Raw genomic sequence first — 24,982 nt, forward strand, 5'->3', positions numbered from 1 at the left:
GGGCTGCAGGGCAAGTGACTTCCCCTGGCTGGGCCATCTTGGTCGACCTCTCAGTGAATTCCTCATCCTTGAGTGTGGCCGAGGGGATTAATTAAGATCAGGTAGAATGGAAACTCCAGAAGGGCAGAGATTATCTTTTTTGTTCCCCCTAAATCCCCAGCAGCTGGAACAGTGCCTGGCACTCCATTAATATTTGTAAAATAAATGAGTGAATCAGTTATTTGGCAGCTCCAGGCTCCCAGTTCCTCTTTATCTCCTTTGAGGAACATAAAACGCCAAGAAGTGCTGAAACTTTCCGAGGAATTTTTGTTTTTCTGTGTTAATTTTAACCTAGGACTTTTTTTTAATTAGAAAAATAACACACACATATTATAAAATGATTAAATCAATAAATAACCAAACAGAGCAGAAGTTAAAGACGTTTCCCTCTATGCCCAGTCCCATACCCCAAAGGTAAGCACTATAAACAGTTCGGCCCATGGTCATTCTCTGTTAATGATAATAACAGTGGTTAGCTTTGGGGAGCACTTACTAGATGCTCGGTACCCTGTAAGCACTTTTCCATGTATTCACTCATTTAATCCTCCTAACAACCCTATGAAGTAGCTTGCCCAGAGTTCTACAGTTAGGGGCCCGGCTGTGAAGCCAGACAGCTGACCAGCATCCTCTGTTGCCTTCTTAACTGTAAAAGTAGTTCTGGCTCTGGTGAGTCAGGGGTCCCTTGGCAGGTGCTTCCTACTCTATAAAGAGATGAAGGTGGCGAGGCAGTATCCCTGCCTCTCACTTACCTGCCTCCATAGCTCTCCGCAGCTCAGCTAAAGCCACCCTTCCACTTAGAGGGCTCACCAGCACAAGGGGCTCTGGAATTAGATAAGACCTGGGTGGGATTCTGATCCTTCTACATCTTGGCTGGGTGCCTTTGGGCAGCTTGTGAGGGTTACATGACATAACTTGGGGAGGTGCTCTGAGGAGGGACTTGAAAATTGGTCTCTTGGGTCTGTTGCTCTGTCTGGTCCGACTGCAGAGTGGGTCCCTTCAGCTGTCGCTAACCCCCAGGAGCCTTCGCTGCCTGCCAGCTTTGGTACTATGCCCCCGGCTGCTGGAATTCACCAGCCTGACATCATCATCCCAGGGAGAAGGGAGCCTGTTTTCTCATCCAGTGGACAGGGGCAGAGAAGGAAGAGACTGTTAAATGTTTCTCAGCTGAAAACTTTAGAAGAGGAACTATGTCGTTTTTCTTTCTTTTGTGGGGCTTGATGATTACAAGGAAACAGGGCAGTTCTATACACTGTTCTGTAGTTGGGGTAGACTTGCTTTGGGCGAGGGAGTAGGGTGTGAGGGTGCACTGGAGGGTGGGAGAAGCAGGTGGGGGCTGGACCGTTCAGGTGGACAAGTAAAGGGGACAAGGCTCGAGTTTGACAGCACAGACGTGGGTTTGAGTCCTGGCTCTGTCACTTCCTAGCTGTGTGATCTGAAGCAAGTTGCTTAGCCTCTCTGAGCCACAGTTTTGTCATCTGTTAAATAGAGATGATAGAAACAGTTCCCAAGTCTTAGGGTTGTTGTGAGGATTAAATGCATATCGCTTAATGCAGATGAGCTCAGCACTGTGCCAGGCACAGAGTGAGCATTCAATAAACTTTAGTTTTTTATGTTTATTATCTTAATGATGTATACCCTGGTATGCTTCCCTGGAATTGTGACCCAGACATATCCAAATGCCCTCCTGCACTCTTCCTTTGTGGGAAGCAGCAAGTAGTTGGGCATGGAGCTAAGAGTCAGGAGGCCTGGATTCAAGCCTGCCTCTGCCACTGGCATCCTGTGAACTTGGACAAGTCTTTCCCCTACTGCAAGCCTTGGTTTTCCCCATCTGTAAAATGGGAAGAACCATTGGTCTGTGTCTCTAGGGTCCTGCCAGTTCTGGGACCCTAGGAGGATGTCTGGACTGGCTTGGAGGTTTCCGTGTGAAACTAGGTTTCAGTCTAGTTCCACTCTGTGGAACATCTTGGGTCCCTTGCGTCCTCCCTACTTGGTGTATCATCTTAACAGTACTAATGCTATTCACACCCTAATTTTTGTGTGTTTCCCTTTTCCCTCCCCTGTCCAAACCTGCCCTTCGTTCCTGGTCCACCTCCTTCCTGAAAGCTTACAGGCTACTCTATCCTTCCAGTAAGAGGATGAACCAGGGAGATTTGCCCAAAGGAATCATCATCAATTTCTTCATCATCACCATGATCACTCCCATTTCTGGAGTTCTGTGCTAAGCACTTTAGATGCATAACCTCATTTAAACCCAGTGAGCTTACATATGTAACGTGCTTGGCAAACTTGCCTGGTACATGTTCAGCGATCGATAAACGTTAGCTCTTTTACGGTTTTGATCCTTCTTATTTTTATCCTACAAAATGGGATAGATGTTTTTATTAGCCCCTTTTTCTGATGAGGAAACTGAGGCTCAGAGAGGTCTCTAAGCTAGTCAGTGACAGCACCAAGATTCATGCACTCTTTTGCTGGAGCCGAGAGCCACCCTCCCCGCCCTGTGTCACTCTGCTGTTCACGTTTAAGCAGCCCGTGACCTCAGACAGTTCTCTTCACTGCTTCAGGCCTCCGTCTCCTTATCTGAAAACGAAAATGATACTGTTTCAATAGGATCACGCACATGCCTGACACCATGAGCCAATGAGTGGTCAGTAATACATCACTGCCATGATTGTTCTTGTCCCGGCTCTGTGTGACCTTGGACACATGCCTTCGCTCCTCTGGGCCCCAGCGTCTTTCCCTGTCAAAGAAAAAGAGTCATCCTTACCTCTCAGAGTTAGAAAAAGGGCTTAGGCAGCTGCCACGCACACAGTAGGTACTCAGAAAACACATCGGTTTCATTCTTTTCCCCTCTGGAAAGCTCTTTGCTTTCTGGAAGGTGGTGGGTGAGGGGGGAAATACGTTGCTTCCTGCTGAGCTGCGAGTAATGGTGTGAAACGTGGTCAACCTGATTGATGTCGTTATTATCAGCAGCGGATGGTGAAGACGTGAAGACCCGAGGGAGCTAGGCTCTGCGGGGGCCTGCGCTCAGAAGCAGCTGCATCTGCAAGCTCATGGCTTCCTGGGGAGAGGCTGGCTCTGCTCTGGGTGCCTCAGGTCCTTGGGCCGGGCTTCAGAGTCAGAGCACGAAATCGTCCAGGCCACTGACCCTCTTTGTTCTTTATACCCCTTTGACAGGGTAGGGGCTGGGGTGATCAAGTCCCTTTTGCAGATGGACAGACTGAGGCCAAACTGCCCTCAAAACCCTTATGAGGTGGGCAAGGTGGAAGGGAGCAGGGCCCGCCCCCACCCGGAGGGGAGGTGCAGTGGATGGCCCTGGTTCTGCTCCTTTGCAGGGGTGGTGGCTGGGGGATTTTGACATAAGTACCCCATAAATGGCAGCTGCTCTGACATCTGCCACAGAGGGGTGAAGGACCTCTGGGATCAGGCCGACATTGCTGCCTTGCTTTGTGACTTCCAGAAAGTCCCTTACCTTCTCTGAGCCTCTGCCTCTTTCCTGTAAAGTAGTCAGGACAACAGCTCCTACCCCATGGTAGATTGGGACGGTTCCCTGAGGTGGTGCCCAGACAGCACTGGCCCAGGCAGTGCTCCCTGCGGCTGGCTGTTACTTGCCTTGCAGTTTGGATAAGTCACTTCAGCTCCCATCTCTGCCTGGATTAGAGATTTTAGTGACCAGACTCATACCCATAAACTCTTCAAGTCGTAGTTTCTTTATATGGAAAACGAATGGTTCTGTGGGAAATAATAACAACCTCCTTTTATTTGGTGTCTGCTATGAACCAGGCACTGTGCTTAATAAAGTGCTCCATATACCTTGTCCCTTGTTACTATCTGGCTTATCCATGGCCACATAAATGAGCATTCACACATCAGGACTCCACAGCTTCTACCTTGCATGCCCTATTGCTCCCCCGTAGGACTGTGGCAATGCTGGATGTGGAAACCGATGGAGAAACCTAAATCTTTCTTCATCCATAAAAGGTTGTTACCGGGCTTCCCTGGTGGCGCAGTGGTTGAGAATCCGCCTGCCGATGCAGGAGACACGGGTTCGTGCCCCGGTCCGGGAAGATCCCACATGCCGCGGAGCAACTAAGCCCGTGAGCCATGGCCGCTAGGCCTGCGCGTCCGGAGCCTGTGCTCCGCAACGGGAGAGGCCACAACAGTGAGAGGCCCGCGTACCGCAAAAAAAAAAAAAAAAAGGTTGTTACCAGATGCCAGACCTTCTGAGCTGCTTATTCAAATGCTAACCCCATCCCCCGTCCCCATTTCTCCTCACCCCAAGACCTGTGTTGGGTTTAAGGGAACTGTGACGCAGGTTAAGAACAAGTTGTGCGGGAAAGAAATTAACCTGTATTGAAGAGTTATCAGCCCTCATAACAACTCTATGAGATAGGGATGGTCTTTATACCCATTTACTGATGAGCATACTGAGGTCAGAAGAATGAAGTGACTTGTTACCAAGGAAACAAAAGATACAGTCTAGGTTTCACATAGATGATCACAGGGAAAGGATTTGAGAACAATTGCAAAATCTAGCCCAAGTGGAGATGGTCAGCTCTAATGGTTGAAGTCTCTTTTCTCATCTAATTTCAGGGAGGAGTAGGTGATAGGAGAGCAAGATGAGACCAGAGATGTGTTTTTTTTTTTTTTTTTTTTTTTTTCTTTTTTTGCGATACGCGGGCTTCTCACTGTTGTGGCCTCTCCCGTTGCGGAGCACAGGCTCCGGACACGCAGGCTCAGCGGCCATGGCTCACTGGCCTAGCCGCTCTGCGGCATGTGGGATCTTCCCAGACCGGGGCACGAACCCGCGTCCCCTGCATCGGCAGGCGGACTCTCAACCACTGCGCCACCAGGGAAGCCCCAGAGATGTGTTTTTAAAAGCTAACTCCTGGCCACAGCAGATGGAGCTGGCTTTGGTCTGGGGAACCCCAGTCCCAATGATCTTGGTCTCCCTGCTGGTCCTGGAGAGGGAGAGGGATGGTGATTCGGAGACTCAGGGAGAGCCTCAGGCAGCAAAGCACGCCTCTCTGGGACATGTGCTCCTGCCGGCAAGTAGCAGGGGTTTGGAAGAGCAGTTACTGTGGTTGCAGGTTTTAATGGGTTACTCTGGCCTCCTGGCCCCTGCCTTTCAGAGCAGCTGGTACATCCAGAGGCAGGGGGTTCAACTGGGAAGAGCTTGAGCTGTGCAGTCAGGCTGGGCTTTGAGTTCCATCTCTGCCTCTTTATAGCTGAGTGACCTTGGGCAAGACAGTGAACCTCTCTGGGTTTCCACCTGCGTTTCTCTAAATCAGGATACTAGTAATCGTCCCCAGAGAATTGTCCTTCCCAGAGGACAGATATGCTGAGTAGGAGCTCACAAAGGGTTCACACTCTTGAATGCCCCGGAAGTGAGACAGCAGGTTCTATGGAAATGGTCATGTCCTTTTTTTCAACCAGTTGAAGGCCCAAGTTGAAGCAGAGGTTCTGCTAAACCTTTGTGGCCTTGGCCTTACTGTCCCTCTATCTTCTCTTCTGTAAAATGGGAATAATCATTGCACATCCCCATAGGACTATAGTAAGGGTGACCTGAGATAAGGCAGGGAGAGCTCTGGGCACAGAGTCCAGCGCTCATTCAGAGGAAATCAGAGAGGAAGCTTGGCTCTCTGTGTCCCTCTCCGTAAAGGGAGAAGGTTGGACTCACCATCTCAAAGGACTCTTCCAGCTCTGACTCATCAGTGAGTTCCATCCTTTCCCAGGTGGAGATCAGAGCTGCTGCCACATCAGCCCACCTTGCTGCAGGCTCTGGGGAGAGGAGGAGACTCCTGCCTCCAGTGGCGTCCCTGAGGCTTGACACCTGGGTGTCAGGCTGTCAGGGACTCAGGCGACCTGTTCTTTCCTCTGTCTGTTTGAACGAGTGTCCGTACTGTCCCCATCCCAAATGCCTACATGGCATATTTGGTTGTAAGATCAAGTCTCAGACCCCAGAGGTTCAGAGCAGGAGGTTCTAACCCATCATTAACCCCTGACCCACTACAGGGGAACTTGCTGACCCCTAGAAAGACAAAATATTGTTGGGTAAGAGGGTAAGCTTTGCCATCAACTAACCCTACCCTGAGTTGCATTCAGCAACTATTTATGAAGCACCTACAAAGTGCTGGGCACGATTCTTGGTGCTGAGTCATTTTAGGGTACAAAATATACCCTGAGCTGCAAGTCAGAATCCCTGGGTTCTGGTACTCACTTCCTGTGCAACTTTGAGCTGGCCCTGCCCCTCTCTGGGTCTCATTTTCTCCAGTCTGTGAAACCAGGGGATGGAGGAGAGAGTGTTGAACTCCATCAGCGGTTTTCAAACTATCTACAGAGGCTCTACAGTGGTGGACGGACAATCAGGTGGTGAGTCCCCTGTCTCTGGCAGTGATTAAGAATTTATATGTAGGTTCGATGACTTGGATGTGTAACGGATCTAGTGATGATCCGAGTCCCTTGGAACCACCAGAGGCCGATTCTGGGTCCTGAGAGGACAGTGGCAATAGTACAAAATGGTATATATTATGAATAATGAAAATTGTGAGCATTTTTGTGCTTTTACCATGTCCCTGTGCCTTACGCATGTTCCCCCCTACCCCGAATCACAGAGCGTGGCAGAGCTCCTGGCACAGGAAGTGGGGGAAATGGGAGTCTGTAGGTACTTGACTTCCGTGCCCACTCTGGCTACCCCTTGCCCTAGAAGGAGAGGCAGCCCTGGGATTATTAGGGTAGGGGTGGCTCCTATGCCTCTTTCTTTTGAGGTTGGGGGGTAGGTTCTGCAGCCCCAGCCTGAACCAGAGATGTAGGTTTTCAATTACAGAATTAAATGCACAATTAGGCATAATTACCAGTGCTCAGAGCCTGAGACTGCTCATAATAGGCATGTAATCTACTGCAGCCTCTGTTTGTACTACTCAGTGCTTTCCCTAATGATGCGAGGATGCCTTCACGCTGCACTGTTGCCATGGAGATGAGCCTGCCACTACCATGCGGGGCTGACAAATGGTGTTCTGGTCCTGGACCCCTGGCTTGTTTCTGAGGCCTCTGCAGCCAGTCCTGGAGTGGAGGGGCCGGCCAGGTGGGCCAGGAAGGCGGGTCAGCCCTCCCTGCCCTCTGACATACCCCACTGGTTTGAGCCAGCCTCAGAGGCACTGGGGAGGACGGGAAGCGGGGGGGGGGTGGGATTCAGACCGCCAGAGTCCGCAAGGCTGGAGCAGGATGGCCCAGGTACTGCGAAAGGTCTGTGGTTACCCGTTCAAGCCGTGGTCTGGACAAGGGGCCCTGCAAACAGCCTGCTATGAACTGGCTCTGTGACTTTGGACAAGTCCTTGCCCGCTCTGCGGCTCGGTTTCCCCTTACGTGAAATGTCCAATAAAGAAGATTTACTGAGCATTTCGAAGCACTGCCAACTGTTGCAACTGCTCTACCTGTGGTAGCTCATTCACCCTCCCTGCACCCTTTTGTGGTAGACAGTTACGATCCCCGTTTTGCAGAAGCAGAATCTGAGGCAGCAGGCCGTTACGTCAGGCAGTGGAGGAGCTGGGATACCAACCCAGGCAGCCGGACTCTAGGCCCTACTCTTAACCTCTAGCGTATGGCCTCACATGTGTCATCCCTTGTCACCCTCCCAGCAGCCCCGGGGCTGACCACTGTGATCCCCATTTTCTAGATGAGGGCTCTGAGGCTCAGAGAGCTACAGTTGATTGCCCACCGTCACACAGCAAGGCAGTGACACAGCAGGTTCTGGCTGATGCCAAAAGCCAGGATTGCTAGCTTTGGCTTCTTAGCGGAAGTCATAAAGAGTGAAAAGGTTTACTTCCTCAAGCACATACCAAGGACCCCCTTGATTCCCACCTGGACTGGCCCCGGCCACAAGGCAAGGAGGCCTGGGGTCCGCCCAGGCCTAACACTTTGATCTTGGAGGGAGTCTTGGTCTAGTTCTTCTCTCATCTCTCTACCCCCACCTTGGTCACTGGAAACAGAGCGTATTTTTATGCTCTTTTTTTCTTTTCTACATTTCTCTGTCATTCAGCATAGTATAGATACCTACTGTGTGCCAGTTCTTGGGGAGCAGGTGGATCAGACACAGTGGAGAAACAAGACTGGAACACAGAAGTTTCAGGGTCAGATGGGCTTGGGTTAAAATCCTGCCACTGAATGCATGATCTGGGGCAAGTTGCTTGACCATTCTGTGCCTTAGTTTCTTCATCTGTTATGAGGCACCAATCTATACCTTGCAGGGTGTTGACAGTATTAGCAATAACAACTACCACTTACCAGATGCTCACTGTATGCCAGGCACTCGACTGAGGCCACTATACGCCCTGGGTGAACCTTCATAACACAGAGTCTCTCATTCCCGTTTAACAGACAAAGCAACTGAAGTTCAAGAAGTTCACATGCCTTGCCCAGGGCCCCCACAGCCCCGAGTCCAGAGCCCGTACTCATCTTTTTTTTTTTTTTTTTTTTTGCGGTATGCGGGCCTCTCACTGTTGTGGCCTCTCCCGTTGCGGAGCACAGGCTCCGGACGCGCAGGCTCAGCGGCCATGGCTCACGGGCTTAGTTGCTCCGCGGCATGTGGGATCGTCCCGGACCAGGGCACGAACCCGTGTCCCCTGCATCGGCAGGCGGATTCTCAACCACTGCGCCACCAGGGAAGCCCCCCTACTCATCTTTACTAAGTGTCCCACCAGGATGGAGATGTGTGTGTTCCTCCTGCCACCTCCCTGAAGCCCCCGGCTGCTTGGCCAGTTCTTCTCAGGGAATGAGGCGTCCAGGTGAAAGGGCAATCTGAGGGCAACACTGCCCACCTGGCACTGCCCAGGGTTCTGTCTAACTGGATGATACCCCACTGAAATCCTAAAGGCTGGGTTTTCTGAGATGAGGGTATCACACATCACTTTACCTCCGTACTCTACAGCTTGGAAAACTGGGATTTTCCCAAGACCACAATGCAAGTCAGTGGCAGAGTTGAGACGGACCCAAAGCCAGTTTAGGACACTTCTTGTTACCTTCCTTTTTTTTACCCCCCACCAGTCCTTTGGAGAGAGGCGTCTGGGGGGCTGTGGTGTGTATATTTGTGTGTTTGTATGTCTGTATGCATGCAAAATTGCACACAGCTGCATGCCCAAGCATTTGTGGGGCAGACATTGGCACACGGAGATCTGTGGATCAATAAACATCCCCTCCCACTTCCTCCCTCTTCATTTATTCATGAACTCTGAACTCCTTGGCTCCAGAGAAACTGCCTGGAAGAAAGCAATTAGAGCATAATTAGAACCATTCCTATTATCAACTCTCAGCGGGAGAGGAAGGGGGGCTGCGAGGGTGTAGGGGTGGCCCTAGGAGTTCCCATCGCCCCAACTCCTGCAGCTGCCTATTCAGCTGCTCACCCCGCAGGGCTCAGCCCAGGCACTAGTCCGTCTTCAGCAGAGAATAAGGACTTCATGCCTGGAGGCATCCAAGCACTTGATAAAGCCAGGGAGGAGAGCTTTCTGCCTTGCATACTAAGTTAGAGTAGGTGATTTCCAAGTCTCTTCCACGCTGAGCTGCTTGGGTGCTCCCTGCCAGGGCGGGGGGCTAGGCACTGCAGGATAACTAAGAAGCATAACATGGCTCCTGCTTTCTAGAAAACATCCCTGTATCAGATTGCATTGAATGAACACTACAATGACGATAGGAAATGTAAATTACCTGGAGGAAGCAATTTACCAGGCCGGGCTCCATTCATTGCCCATGATTAATAGTAGTCATAACAGTACCAGCAGTGGATGTTTACGGATTGTTTCTAACCCCAGAGCCACTGCACTTCCCCACCAGGTGTCCCACCAGCAGAGAGGTCACCCGGGAACAGGCACTCCTCCCCCTCTCTGAGGAACAGGAAGGTAAGATGCAGTGAGGTGCTAGGTACTATGTTTCTCACTTCAGATGCTTTTTTTTTTTTTTTTTAAATTCTGCGGTACGCGGGCCTCTCACTGTTGTGGCCTCTTCTGTTGCGGAGCACAGGCTCCGGACGCGCGGGCTCAGCGGCCATGGCTCACGGGCCCAGCCGTTCCGCGGCACGTGGGATCTTCCCGGACCGGGGCACGAACCCGTGTCCCCTGCATCGGCAGGCGGACTCTCAACCACCGTGCCACCAGGGAAGCCCCAGATGCATTTTCTTATTTAATCTTTCAGAGACCCTAGGGGGTAGATACTAATATTATCTCCAATGTACAGGTGAGGAAACTGAGGCTCAGGAAGTAACAAAGTCTGCCCAAGATAACACAGGGTTGGTGCAGACTCAAACCCAGGCCTTTCGGACTCCAGAATCCTTCTCATGCTTTGTACTTGACTAGGCTTGAGGGTGCAGTTTGCTCTCTCTTGAACTTCAAGTTGGACCTTGTAAAGCTATTTGATGCACCCCCTGTGTCCGTCTCCTGGTCGAAGGTAACGTGTTGAATCCTCTTCCTCTTTTTCTCACTGTGTGCCAGCTGAAGAGAGAGTGGGAGAGCCCTGCTGCTGATCTGGGTGGGTCACGGCCCCTAGAACCAGCCTTGGCAAAAGAAAGTGAAGGCCTAGCAGATGAGGGTGTGGAGCCTCTTGAGAGAGGGTCACCATGGATAAAGGAGCCCAGGCTGTAACCAAGGAGACAGCCCCACAGCCCTTAGGCTATGACAGGAGGGTGTGGCTTCATGATGGGGAGGGGAGGAAATTGCCACCTGGGGCCCAAATGGACAGAGAAGGGGATGGTGGGCTAGATTCAGTCAGAGGAGGAGTATAGGGCTGTGATGCTCCCACCTGAGGATGGGGGTGGATACCTGGGACCACAGGTTCCCTTCTTTCCTTAGCCTGTCCCACCTGAGGGGAGGTAGCCATGATAACGAGCTCCCCATGATAACGAGCTCCCCTTCGTTGACCCTCTGTAGGGTGCTGCCCCCTTTCTCCGAGTGACGGGTGGTCACCCTGGTAACGGGCCCTGTGCCCACCAGGGGTCTCTGACTTCCCAGAGGCCCCCTCGCTCACAGGTGAAGATAGATTATTCTGCTACACACAGCTGTCCCGCTGGAGGTGAGGGCTCACGTGAGGCCAACTTTCAGGTGTGGGCAGCTTTATACCGTGGCTCCTTGTTGCCTTCAGGAGGAAGTCCAGCGGTTCTCAGACTTTAGCGTGCATCACAAACACCTAGAGAGCTCGTTCAGATACGGATTTCTGCATCCTGCCCCGAGTTTCCGATTTAGTGGGTCTGAGGTGGGGCCTGAGAATTTGCATTTCTAACAAGTTCCAAGGTGCTGCTAATTCCGCTAGGCACACTGAGAATTCCTGGGCTAGCTAGCGGGACACTGGGTGGCCCTGGCGGCCCTGCCAACCCTGACACTCACCGCTTCCATGTCCTTGAGCTCTGGCCACGTTGAGGTAAGCACACCGGCTGTACCTCACACCTCTGTGCCTTCGCACCTGCTCTTTCTGTCTCTGGAAGTCCCCTCCGCTCTTAATCTCCTTAAGGCCAGCTCACCCATCATTTCCTCTTTGGACCACCACTGTACTCCGGCACCCATCTTCCTCTGGCCTCTGGGAACACCTTGCCCCTACTGCCTGCATTACAGCAGGCATCCCTCTGTGGTCACCTGTTCTCATTTCCACGTCAAATCGCTCTCTCTAGACTGCGAGCTCCGTGGGGCCTGGAGAGCTGCCTGAGTCATCTGGTCCGCAGAGCCTGGTGGTGAGTCTGGCCCTCAGAAGGCCCTCAGTGATGGCGATGCTTGAGTGAACCCCATAAGCGGGTGGAAAGGCCGGGTGAATAATCACAAAGCTTCTGCTTACTCTGTGTCTGGCCCTGTGCTAGGTGCCGGGGATTCTGCGGTGTGGGAGGCACCCGGCCGGTGTGGGCTCAGATGCTGTCGGTGTTCATGTTGCCGTGTGGCCAGGGACATACGGAAAAGCAGAGGGTAAAGGAGTCCAGTGTTAAGGGGGGGGGTTTCTTAGAGACGGTCTTCAGTGGAGTTGAACAGTCTGCAAGCAAGGCAGGGACCTTTGCATGGACTTACTGCATCTACTCCTGACTACAGCCGCACCAGCCAGGAACTGTCGTCCCTGTTTTACAGATGAGCGAATGGGACCCAGGAGGGGGATTCACCAGCCACAAATCACAGCACGCACGTGGCGGAGCTGGTGTCTGCCTGGATTTCCTGATGCTCAATCCTAAGCTCTCTCCCTCCCCCTGGGCCGCCCACAGTGCAGGCACCTGTGTGGTCCGAGACTCTTTCTTCGGAACGTGTCTCCAAGTGAGGGTTTACCGGTTTGCTCACGACAGACCCCAGGATCCCCTGTTAGGTCAGCCCCAAGCCCACTTTCAGGACCTGCCAGGGCATCTCCAGAGGGAGCCTGTGCAGCTGGTGTGTGCGCCCCCCTGAGCCCCCGGGACAGACAAAGGCCGGCTGCCTGGGGGTGGGGGGGGCAGGTGTGGATGTTGCCTACATGTGTGTCCCAGGGTGTCCAGACCTGTGTACGAGGCCTCTGCACAGAAGGAACCCAGAAGGCACTGCTATCTTCTGGCACGGAGCTCTGAGGAGTCAGAAATTTTCAGCGCACAGCCTGGCCTTCCAGACCATTATGTCTGGGTGGGAAGATGTAACATATTTTATTTAAGAGTCTGTCAGCTTGATTTGTAACTTAAATATTTGGACACATGGTGCGCTGTTGGTACTCTTGCCTCGGTCCTGAAGGCCCCCAAATGTTAGCGAAGGGTCTGGACTTGGGGGTGGGTGCCAGAAGAGGCTCCCAGGTGCCTCACCTGCCTCTGGCGATGCCAGCTGCTCCAGCCTGGCACTGTCTGTCTGCCGGTCAGCAGCCCCATGAGCCATCGGAGTGGGCTGCTGTCCCCAAGCTGCCACTAGCTGTCATTCTCATGATAGGCTGCCAGGGACACAGGGATCCTCCGCTGAAGTGAGAGGCTGTCTGGGACCCCGCCTGGGAATCACACTGTGCTTGTCAGCTGTGACAGGCTGGTGGGCGCCCGGGCCTGATGGGGCAGGATGGAGGGTGTGGGCACGTGGCTTATCAAGGCCTGTGGCCAAATCCTTGACATAGGCGATCGGCTCTCCCCCTCCTGGCTGCGTGAGGCAACGGTGAGGTGCCCTCTTTCTGCTACTCCCTGGGAGTGTGCACGCCTGCTTAGGTGCTCAGCCTCCCTGAGCCGAGTTCCTTCATCTGTAAAGTGGGGATCACTGGACCTGCCTCTTAGGGCTGTGCAGCAAATTCAGCGAGAGAATCCATGAAAGGCACTCGGCGCAGCACCTGGCACTTAGTCACCTCTTAGGAAATGGGAGCTGCTGTAATTACAGCCAATGGGAATGGCAGTGAGGCTCTGGGAGGTGGTGCGTCTGTAAGGCGCACAGTTATGGCTCTTTGCTGAGTGGGAAGCTCTTGGCAGAGAATCCTGGAATGCAGGCGCCTGGAGGTCCCCAGAGACATCGTGCCAACCCTTTGTATGGATGGGTCCACAGAGGCCCAGGGAGGCGGTAGGGCCCGAGGGGTTTAATCCCTGTCTCCTTCCCTTGCCGCCCCAAAGAAAGTCAGGGAGCCTGGCATCGGGGCCCTTGGTGGACTGTGCCAGGAAGCAAGCTGATGCCATTTCTGGGAAGGATGGCGGTTGGATGTGTGATTCCAGACAAAGAAACCCTGAACAAAAATAAGCTTTCCAGGTGGGTGGAAGGGGGCTGCTCTTCGCTCAGTTCTGGGGCAGCCATGGGCCAGCGGCTGCAGCTAGAACCATTCCTGTGGTCTCTGTTTCTGGGCAGGAGTTGGTGGGGAGCAGGGGCAAGGTGCCACGAAGTCAAAATGCCACAGACATTCCCAGGAGACGGAGCTCAAACCCCCGTCTGACACCTGGTGACCTCAAGAAAGGACCTCACTCTCCCGCTGCGGACAGTGGGGACGATACTCCCCTAGCAGGATACAAAGTGTGTTACCCGTGGACTCTAGGGCCAGAGGACCTGGATCAAAGCTTTACCCGCCGTGTGACCTTGGGCCAGATACTTTGCTTCTTCATGGTTCAGTTTTCCCATGTGCACAGTGTCTGTACCTGGCATGTTTCTGTGAGGATTAAATGAATCGAAGCATGGTGAGCATCCGAGATGCTTGACATATCATAAGCTTTAGCTGTTAGTGTCTCTTAGTGTCATTCTGGGGGTAAAGTGAAATGCCACCTGTAAAGGGCGATGCTCAGCATATGCACGTAGTAGGCACTTGAGAACTATGCGTTCCCTTTCCTTCCTCCTGTAAACCAGGCCTGAAGATCAGGCCGGGCCTGGTCCTCGGGAGGGGCCCTCGCTCCACTCTTGCTGCCACACAGACAGCGCACCTCTTCTGCAACAGGCCCGCCAGCAGCCTCCTGGCCCGGGGCCAGGAGATGATTGCAGGAGGCTGCTCCACTCTCACTCCTCAGCTCCTTTGCCCTCCCTTTTCATCTTCCCAGCCAGCCCCTGGGATGGGGGATGGGGAGGTGAGGACGAGATGGTTTCCCCGGGGCTGCAGGTATCTGGTTAAGAGCCAGGCTCTGGTTCCAGAACCACCTGGTTTGCCACAGCTCTGCCGCCTCTCCAGCTCAGATCTCAGGCTGCACTCCCCTCCATGGGGCAGGGGTGATAACCCATCCCTCACTCAAATGAGAGGGCGCGTGCAAAGCACTTGCCACAAAGCCCGGTGCACAGTAAGTGCACCCAAAATATTAGCCATCGATATTAATGCTCGTGTCAAAGTTCAGAGCCAGGCATTTTGAAGGGAAACACTTCAGCCCTGTCCCCTGGCGGGGGATGGAGGGGTACCCCGTCCCATGCAGGCCCTCTCCTGCCATCCCTCCTTACCTCCCTGGCTCTCACAGGCCCCACATGACTCTCTCCCCTGGCCAGAACAGAACACTGGGGGGTGGGGTACCCCGGAACTCGTAGATCACCAAGAAAGGAAGAGGGTGACAGGAGAGTGGGGGGGTGACACTCACTCCACTCACTTATTCCTTCATGCCACAGATGAATCAGAGCAGGAGACCTGCACAGATAAACAGACCTTTACCATATGGGGGAGTAAAGGCAGCACAGAGGGAAGGATGCTGGAAGCACCCTTCACCTCTCTGAGCCTCAGTGTCTGCATCTGTCCAGTGGGGCTAACGATCCCACATTACAGGGTGGTGGCATAAATCTCATCCTGAGCTGGGATGGGCTGCTCAGATGTTGGCAGCTGCTGTGATTCTCCATCGGAAGGAGAAGCTGGGACCCGAGCAAGGCCTGGACGGTGATGGGAGGGGATCCTGAAGCCCCTGGGAGGGGCTTCTGTCTCCTACCACTGCTGCTAGGCAGACTTCCCACCTGGCCTTTCATCAGGATGGAAAGTGAGAAGTGGTTGCTGTTGCCATAGCAGTGAGGCTGGTTTTCATCAGTATTTCCTCCCTGGGAGCATCAGTACAGGAGGTGCCATTAAATAAGTCAGGGAATTGGATTTTTTCCTGCTTCCATCAGGTCATGACCTCCCAACTCATTCCAGATGTTGACTGTGAGCACTTGACCCCTGCAGTAGGTGCATATTCCTCCCCCCCAGCCCCCGCCCCATGAATCTTGACCCAAAGAGTACTCAGAGGGCTTGGGGCCCCTCCCCAGCCACCGTGGGCCTCCCAGCCCTTGTCTCTGTGCCCTGCTCCCTCTCATTCCCCCTACTCTAGACACAGGGGTCTCTTTGGACCCTTCAACTTGCCGAACTCCCTCCCATACAGGATCCTTGCACTTCCCTCTGCCTGAAACTTCTTCCCTCCCTTCAGATCACTTCCTCCCGGAAGTCTTCCTCAACCACTTCCATCATAGCTGTCATTCTTTTTTTAAAAAAAAATTATTTATTTTTGACCGCGCGTTGGGTCTTTGTTGCTGCACACGGGCTTTCTCTAGTTGCGGTGAGCGGGGGCTACTCTTTGATGCAGTGTGCGGGCTTCTCACTGCGGTGGCTTCTCTTGTTGCGGAGTGTGGGCTCTAGGCGCGCGGGCTTCGGTAGTTGCGGGCACGTGGGCTCTAGAGTGCAGGCTCAGTAGTTGTGGCGCACGGGCTTAGTTGCTCTGCGGCGTGTGGGATCTTCCTGGGCCAGGGCTCGAACCCGTGTCCCTTGCATTGGCAGGCAGATTCTTAACCACTGCACCACCAGGGAAGCCCAAAAGTTTTTTATTTTGATGATGTCCAATTTATCGAGTTTTCCTATGGCTGCTTGTGCTTTTGGTGTCATATCTAAGAACTGTTGCCTATTCTAAGGTCACTCAGATTGATACCTGTGGTTTCTTCTAAGAGTTATAGTTTTAGCTCTTACATTTAGGTCTGTGATTCATTTGAGTTAGTTTTTATATATGGTGTGAGGTAGGAGTCCAACTTCGTTCTTTTGCATATGGATATCTATTTGTCCCAGCACTGTTTGTTGAAAACACTATGCTTTCTCCATTCAATAGTCTTGGCACCCTTGTTGGAGGGGAAACACGTTCAGTTTCTCACCATTAAGTATGATATTAGCAGTGGGGTTTTTCATAGATGCCTTTTACCAGGCTGAGGAAGTTCCCTTCTGCTCCCATTTAATTGAGTGTTTGATTGAGTCAGGGGCTGTGTCTATTTTTGCTTTTGTTCACCACTGTATCTCCAATGTCTAGTATTAGGACTGGCGTTCAGTAAAGATGTAATGGTTGAGCAAATGAAAGGAGAATGAAAAGGTCTCATAATGACCTAGAGAGCCCAATCTTCTCAAGACCCTTCTTACAATGACTCAGCTTCATGTCCCTGACCTCAGGTTTGGACCCTTTCTCTTCACTCATTCCCCTCAGCCTTACCCTGGCCTGACCCACAGACATGGGCTCTGGGATCAGTTATCAGGAAACAGCCTCAGCCATGCTGAATGGCTTACTAGCTGTGTGGCCTGTGGGTAAGTGTGGAGGCAGGATTTGCACCCGGTCTGGCTGGCTTCTTAGATTGCAGTTCCCGTACCTGCCTGGCTGGGGGCAGGAGGATAAAGATCTGCATCTTTGCAGAGCATCCATTCTATCCTGATCTGGCGGGAAATGATCGAAGGAGAAGGCGCTGTGTCAGAGCAGAATATTAGGTGCATATTCTTTTAAGATAAAACAGACTTCCGGGAGATTCCTCTCTTGCACCAGACTCCTTGGAGGTCAATTCTGCTGGTGGGGGTGCTCAGGTGGGAAGGAGGAACCTGAGCTTTAGTGCACTGCTTCTCTTGACCCAGTTGGAACAGAAAGTGCGAGCCCTGGAGGTCTCCCCAGCAAGGGGGGGAGCTTGATGGTTCCCAGGTGTCAGTTATCCCATTGAATCCACCCCTCAACCTGGGAGGCAAGAAGGGTAGGGGTTACAAGTCCCATTTTACAGATGAGAAAACTGAGGCCTTGAAAGGTCAAATGATTTGTCCAAGGTCTCAGCATCATTATTTTCTGAGTCAGACAGGATGCCAGACTCACACCAGCGTCCAGGAAGGAAAAGGCAGAGTCAGGAGGAGGCACGGAAAGTCGGGAGGTTTTTGTACAGAGGCATCTTGTCCGGTGTTTGTCGGAGCGCCTCTGCTACGGGCAAGGGCTGACCGCTCTCAAAGGCTGGCTCAGCCAGGCTGGCTCAGAGGGAGCGCCGGGTCAGCTTCAAGGGAGCTTTTGGAGGGAGCCCTGGGGCCCAGCGAATAGCACAGTTAACACTGGAGGTTTGCAGGGGTGCTGTGAAGGCAGGCAGGCCGCCCTGCTTGAGGTGATAGCAGAATGGCTGCAGAAAGGCCTCCAGAAGGAATGAAAGAAACCTTCACTGAAGGAATGAGAAAACCTCAGAACACCATCTACGAAAGGGGATGGAGGTGGGAGGAAGGATTGGACTCAGAGGGACCAAAGAATGGCATCTGTTTTTTTCTTTTTTTTTTGTGGCGGTACGCGGGCCTCTCACCGCTGCAGCCTTTGCCGTTGCGGAGCACAGGCTCCGGACGCGCAGGCTCAGCGGCCATGGCTCATGGGCCCAGCCGCTCGGCGGCATGTGAGATCTTCCCGGACCGGGGCACGAACCCGCGTCCCCTGCATCGGCAGGTGGACTCTCAACCACTGCGCCACCAGGGAAGCCCAGAATGGCATCTGTTGAGTGCGCCTTCTGTGCCAGGTACCCTGCTTTACATCCTTTAATGTCAACTCCGAAAGGTAGATTTAATTCTTCTCCTGTTTATAGACGAAACCGAGGCTTAGGAAGTTTAGACTTGCTGGACATCACACTGCTCGCAAATGATGGGCTTTTTGTTTTTTTAATAAATTTACTTACTTATTTTTGGCTGCATTGGGTCTTCATTGCTACGTGCGGGCTTTCTCTAGTTGTGGCGAGCAGGGGCTACTCTTGGTTGCGGTGCGCGGGCTTCCCACTGCGGTGGCTTCTCTTGTGGCGGAGCACGGGCTCTAGGCGCAGGCTCAGAAGTTGTGGCTCACGGGCTTAGTTGCTCCGTGGCATGTGAGATCTTCACGGACCAGGGCTCAAACCCACGTCCCCTGCATTGGCAGGCGGGTTCTTAACCACTGCGCCACCAGGGAGGTCCCCAAATGATGGGCTTAAACAAAACACATCTCAGCATTCTCCGTGACTATCACGGATCCTTTGAGAGGGCACCGGTTTCAGCAGTGGCAGCGGGGTAGAGGGGGTCAGGCCACGGTGGCAGCAATGCTGTGCATGAACCAGAGGAGCTAATAGGGAAACGTGGGGCGGTATGCAGGCTTTGGAGCCCACAGCTGTGTGTCTGAATCCTTCTCTGTGGCCTGGGGTCTGTGACTTTACTCCCTGCTTCAGTTTCCACATGTGTAAAATGACATTTTTCAAGAGTGAAAGGAGTCAGTGAAATGGACATGAAGCCACATGTATAGGGCAGGTGCCCAGAGTGGAGGCCTGGCTCTCTTCTTTGGGCTGTCACTACGCAGACGCTTGGAGTTGGTCGTCTGTGCAGCCAGTGCAGGCTTGGCGCAGAGTCAGTGTCCACGAATGCTCGGTGGGTGAGTGAGAAGAACAAGGGTGGAGCAAGGGGCCAGGCTGGGCCAGGCAGCTGCTGGACTGGATGGAGTGAGGTGGGGGTTTGGGCGGGGGGAGAGTAATACCTGGCCCCAAAGGGGCCTGCATACCAGGACGACTGTGGTCTCGTCTCCTTCAGAACAGGAGTCCTCTGAACCGGTTGGGGACTCAGGCCCGGAGTCTACACGATGGGTAACAGTCATCGCAGTTAACCTGGCTTTACCTATAGCTGTCGGCCAGGAAATGTTCTGAATGCTTTACACATCTTCCGTCATTTAGGCCTCACGACACCCCCACGAGGTAGGTACTATTATCATCATCCTCATTTTACAGATGGAGACATTAAAGCACAGAGAGGTTAAGTGACTTGCTGATGGTCACACAGCTAGTAAGCGTTAAAGGTCAAATTCAAACCCAGACAGTCTGGCTTCTGGGCCACACTTTTAACCACTACACTGTATAGCTTCTCTGGGAAGAAGCAGCAAGAATCTGGCCTTGGGATGAAACCAAGGACTTAATAATTATCCTAATAATGACAGATGTGGGTAGAGCACTTCACAGTTTAAAAAGCACATTATAGTATAGCAATTGCTTTCACGGTTGTGATCTTATTTCATCCTCCAGTTTCTCTGGGAAGAAGATAGGACATTATCCTCTTTTTGTCAGTGAGAAATTAAGATCCCAAGAGGGAAAGTGACTTGTCCAATTAATGATAATTTACTGAGCACTTACTATATGCAAAGTCCTTTACTCACATTACCTCATTGAATCCTCACAACCCCAGGAAGTGGGTATTAGTAGTAGTGGTATTCCCATTTTGCAGGTAAGGAAACTGAGGCTCCAAGAAATGACTTTCCCAGGTCCCGCAGCTTGTAGGTGAGAGCTGGGACTCCATCCCAGGTCTGCCTGACTCCAGAGCCTGGGCTGATAACTCCTGGGCTCTGTTCTCAGTCCCATTCTGGACAGATGTTAAGTCCCGATTGTTTTTGTCAACCTTCTGGTCTTTGCCACCTGCCTCCATCCTCATAGCCACTCCTGAAATTCTCCACACCTCCTTAATGAATTCTCCCTGCCTAAGTGCCTGCTCCATTAAGGTGCTTTCTGCCATGAGTTTTTGACTTAATTATGTGGTGTCATTCATTATACTTAATGGGGAGATCTGGTTAATCACCTTTATATTTATCCAAATGTCCATTTGTCTGCATCTGGCATCTCCTGGGACAGCCTGGTTTTTGGTGGGTTTTCTCCGTCTGGGTTGTCTTCCCCTCTACCCTGTCTGAAGTGCTTCTCTCTGGAGGGCGCCCTCCTCCCAGGCCTTCACTGCCCACTCCGGAGCCTGTTGGAGGATTGGCACTGGGGATGTGCCAACAGTTTGGACACGGGGACAGGGGCAGAGGTAGAGAGGGCATCTCCAAGAAGGTGGGATTTCTAGGAGAGTGGGACCGCGAGCATGGAGAGGGATTCTGGGCCCTGCCCTCAGCCGTCCAAGGCCTCTGCATCTCCACTTGATCGCCCACCTCCAGCCTCCTCCCCAGCCAGAGAGTCCCGTGCTTGAAGCATCCAGCTTCCATGCCCCTCTGCTCAAACCTTCCCTGGCTCCTGGGGCCCAGCCGCAGGTGTTCCCACCCTGCCACCCCTCACTTCATCCATCCAGAGCTTTCCCCAGGCCCATAAGTGGTCCATACCCTTCCACATCTGGGGTGACCAGCTTGTCCCAGTTTGCCTGGGACTTTGGGGCTTATCCGCTCAAGTGCTGCACCTCAAGAAACTCCACAGCCCCAGGCCAACCGGGACTGGCTGGTCACCCCGCCCACACCTCAGGGGTTTTGCCCATGCTCACGCATCCCCTAGTAATTTCTTCTTTATTCTGTTTTCTTATAAAAGTATTACTCATCAATGTAACAACCTTATAGAAATATCTCTAGTTGACTCTCAAAGACCCCTTCCAATTCCACTCTCCAGAGTTAACAGTTGGATGATTCTTTTTCTTTCTTCTACACAAAAAATAAGATACATCTCAAGTGGCCCTGCAGCCTTTTCACACCACGCAGGTTGGCCCTCTTTCCACACCATTGTAATGGTTGTATTGGTTTCATCACAGGGAGACGCCATAATTTACTGTGTGTCCTTCTGAGGGACATCCAGAGTGTTTGCAGTGTTTTGTTTTGTTTTGTTTTTTTATAGTCAGTTCAAGGCCAAATTTAAATATCACCTCCTCTGTAAACCCTTCTTTGACCCTCCAGGTGGTCTCAGGTTTCTTTCTTATTACTGTCATTATTTTAATAATAACAATTAACATTTATGGAGTGCTTACTGTGTCAGGCACGTGACATACATTATCTCATTTAATTTTCATGACTCCAAGAAGTGTGGCTTTTTATCCCCATTTTACAGATGGAGACACTGAGGCTCATTTGGAAGATAAACCCAAGCAGTGCGACTCCAGCGCATGCCCTAAACTGCCTCACATGGTTTTCCAAAGGGTGCACTGGAGTGGGTGGTGCTGAGGGCCAGGGCGAGGCCAGATGCCCTCTGTTCCCTTGCTTCTCAGCTGTGCACCAACAAGGTCAAAGCCCAGAGGTGTTGATGGAAGGCCAAAGCTGGTAGCCTGCAGCTTCTAATCCACTTCCACCAGGACCCAGAAATTAAGGTTGAGGGAGGGCTTGGTGGGAGGCGCCTCCTGGGGGAGAGCAGGTTCCTGCAGGCTTTTATGGGCCTGTAAGAAGGGCCTGCCCCACAGGCAGGAAGCAGAGTGCTCCAGGACTGGAGATTGAGGGTTGGAGGAGTGGGGTGAGGCCTGGACTTGGGAATGAATCTAGAAGACCCCTTGATCTTTTTTTTTTTTTTTTTTTTTTTAATCTGGCTGCGCCAGGTCTTAGTTGCGGCATGCAGGATCTTTTAGTTGCGGCATGCAGGATCTAGTTCCCTGACCAGGGATGGAACCCGAGCCCCCTGCATTGGGAGCTCGGAGTCTTAACCACCGGACCACCAGGGAAGTCCCGGTGTTGATGTTCTCAACACCGCTGTGAAGTAGGCACCTTGTGCCCATTCTACAGAGCAGGAGACTGAGTCACAGAGAGTCACTGGCCTGAAGGCCCTTCTCTGCACTGCCCACACCACCTCCCAGTCTGGCGCCTGTGAGTTTGGACCAGATGGTCGATGAGGAGCTAGGCACCCCATGAGATTAGAGGGACCCTTTGATTTTAGACTGACCTTGATATCACCCTGGGCTGCTAGGCCCAGGAGTTATGCAAATTAATGTAGATGCATGCTAATTAGACCTCTCCCAGACCTGTTGTTCTAATGGAGCTGCCAGCTCAGAGGTATAGTGGGATAGATCTGCCCAGAAGGGGCCTGAGGAGCCCCCCAGCTGCGGACGGGTCAGTAAAATCACTGGGATGAGGGGATGGGGTTGCCATGGAGACAGGCCAAGCCCCAGCCACTGCCTCCTGACAGGTTCAGGGCTGGCCAGACCAACCCACTGAGACAGTCCTGGGCCTCTCTAACAATTCCAGGCATGGTCTCCGAGGGCTAATTACGTGGAAGGTAGTGACCAGCTGCTCCCTGGCTCCCCCAGGCCCAGCTGAGGTAGGGGGCTGGGCCATAGTGGGAGGGTGTGAGGACAGACAGATGGCAGTCTGAGGACTTGGGGGCTGGGGAGCTGTCCTGAGGAGGAGGGCGCAGCACTGAGGGGAGGACGGTTACCCTTGAGAGCAGAAGGTGCTATGGAGCAGGGCTGTAGGGGTGAGAGTAGCCCAGTCTCAGAGAACCACGTGGTGGGAAAGCAAGGGCTCTGCCCCAGCATACCGGTTGCAGACTCAGCTCTTCCGTGTGCCCGTGGGCGAGCCCCTTGACTTCCCTGAGCCTTGGTTTCCTCATCTATCAGTAGGGGGAAGATTAAGAGATGTGACTCAGGAATTCCCTGGTGGTCCAGTGGTTAGGACTCTGCGCTTCCACTGCCGGGGGCCTGGGCCTGCAAGCCACTCGGCACGGGCCAAAAAAAAAAAAGAGAGAAATGTGACCCGAGTATGAGGGGTAGTATACAGTAGGTACTCAATAAATGACTCTACAATTCTAAGACCCACTGGGAGAGGTTAGTTTAGTTTTGTTGTTGTTGTTTGGCCGCATTGCGCGGCCTGCAGGATCTTAGTTCAACCAGAGATTGAACCCAGGCCCTTGGCAGTGAAAGCACAGAGTCCTAACTACTGGACTGCCAGGGAATTTCCCTAGTTTTCTAGTGGGAAAGAGCTTCCTCTCTTCTTGCCCCTCTCCCACTTCCCCTGCTCTCTGGCCTGGGGCAGGTGTTCTGATGTCTGCACTGAGGAGGCTATGGGCAGGACTGTCATCCCGTGAGCACAGGAACTGGGCCCTCTGTATTCACCACTGAGTTCTCAGCACTAAGCCTACAAAAGACGCTCAAGAACTGTTGGTAGAGGGCTTCCCTGGTGGCGCAGTGGTTGAGAATCCGCCTGCCGATGCAGGGGACACGGGTTTGTGTCCTGGTCCGGGAGGATCCCACATGCCGCGGAGCGGCTGGGCCCGTGAGCCATGGCCGCTGAGCCTGCGCGTCCGGAGCCTGTGCTCCGCAACGAGAGAGGCCATAACAGTGAGAGGCCCGCGTACCACAAAAAAAAAAAAAAAAAAAAAAAAAAACTGTTGGTAGAATGAATGAATGAACAGGTGTGAAGTACTCAGAACAGAGCCTGGCACTAAGAGGTTAATAAACATTAGCTGTTACTTCACTGCCCATGGGAGGCTGGGCTGGGTGGCTCATGAGAGGCCCTTTGATGCACAGCAGGTTCTGCCCCCGCCTCCTCTCTGTCCCTTCGTGTGCCCGTGACCGTCTCTGGAGAGGTGTCTGGTGAGTGGGAGCAGTGGGTGTAGAGACAGGGCTCAGATCTTAGCTCTGCCACATCCTGTCTGAGTGACTTCAGGAGACTCAAGTGACCACGCTGAGCCTCCTCATATCAAGGTGGCCACACTAGGGCTGTGGGGAGAGGGCTGATGACACCTGGAGGAGGGGTCATGGTGGATCTGTGTGTAGTCAGGGAGAGGCAGGGCTCTGATGACCCAGGCAGAACCTAGAGACAGGCTGTACCAGGGACCAGCAGAACCACCTTCTGGTGAAGACGGGCCATTAGGCTCTCAGCAGAGGTCACAGGACCCCAAGGGCAGTCCCCCTGAAGACAGGCGGGCTGCAGCAACACCAGGCCTAGATAGCGACTTGGAGCGGCAGAGGCCCCCATTGTACAGATGAGAACGCTGAGGCCCAGAGGAGTCTTGCCCTGGGTCCCAAAGCACATTCACATCACAGAAGGAGACCTCAGATCCTCTGAGCCACCCAAGTGCTCTTTCACAGTCTAACAATGAGTCAACAACATCTTACAACATTTTCTCTTAACGTTTAAAAAATTATAGCTTTGTTTTAAAACATCTTAGAAATACCAAAGTGTATGTATTTAAAAGTAAAAGTTTCCCCCTTCCCGCTCCCTAGGGAGAAGTTCTCATAACCATTTGTTGTGGGTTTCCCAGGCTCTTGATTCTGCATTTACAATCACACACATTTCATGAGTCTTTCTTTTTTGCTTTTGTTTTTTTACATAAATAGAATCATATTGTTCTGCAGCTTTTTTTTTCTCTTAACAGTGATAGCCTTGGCCATTTTCCAGCGGGATCCAAGCTGGGACAGAGGGAGGCAGAAGGGCTGTGGGAGCCCTGGAAAAGAAAGAGAGAGAGAGAGAGAGAATGTGTACGTGTGTTGGGGGTAGAAAGAACTCCCCACAGGTCACTATGCACAGTGGGTGGGAAACCAGGCAGAGAAGCCCCCATCATCAGCTCCCAGAGGACTGTGCTATCTGTCTTTAGACTAGAACTCTATGGAGCTGAAACCACGCCAGCTTGCTCATTGCTGT

At 52.6% G+C, this 24,982-nt stretch overlaps 2 protein-coding genes across 6 annotated transcripts in view; one reads left to right on the plus strand and one right to left on the minus strand.

The window, feature by feature from the left end:
• TINAGL1 (tubulointerstitial nephritis antigen like 1) overlaps window positions 1-24,982 on the minus strand; it is a 496,849-nt gene that overhangs the window by 230,015 nt on the left and 241,852 nt on the right. The window lies entirely within an intron of this gene.
• NKAIN1 (sodium/potassium transporting ATPase interacting 1) overlaps window positions 1-24,982 on the plus strand; it is a 41,597-nt gene that overhangs the window by 1,488 nt on the left and 15,127 nt on the right. The gene's annotated exons all lie outside the window — the stretch shown is intronic.

Source organism: Kogia breviceps, chromosome 1 (assembly GCF_026419965.1).
Source record: "Kogia breviceps isolate mKogBre1 chromosome 1, mKogBre1 haplotype 1, whole genome shotgun sequence".
NCBI lineage: Eukaryota > Metazoa > Chordata > Mammalia > Artiodactyla > Physeteridae > Kogia > Kogia breviceps.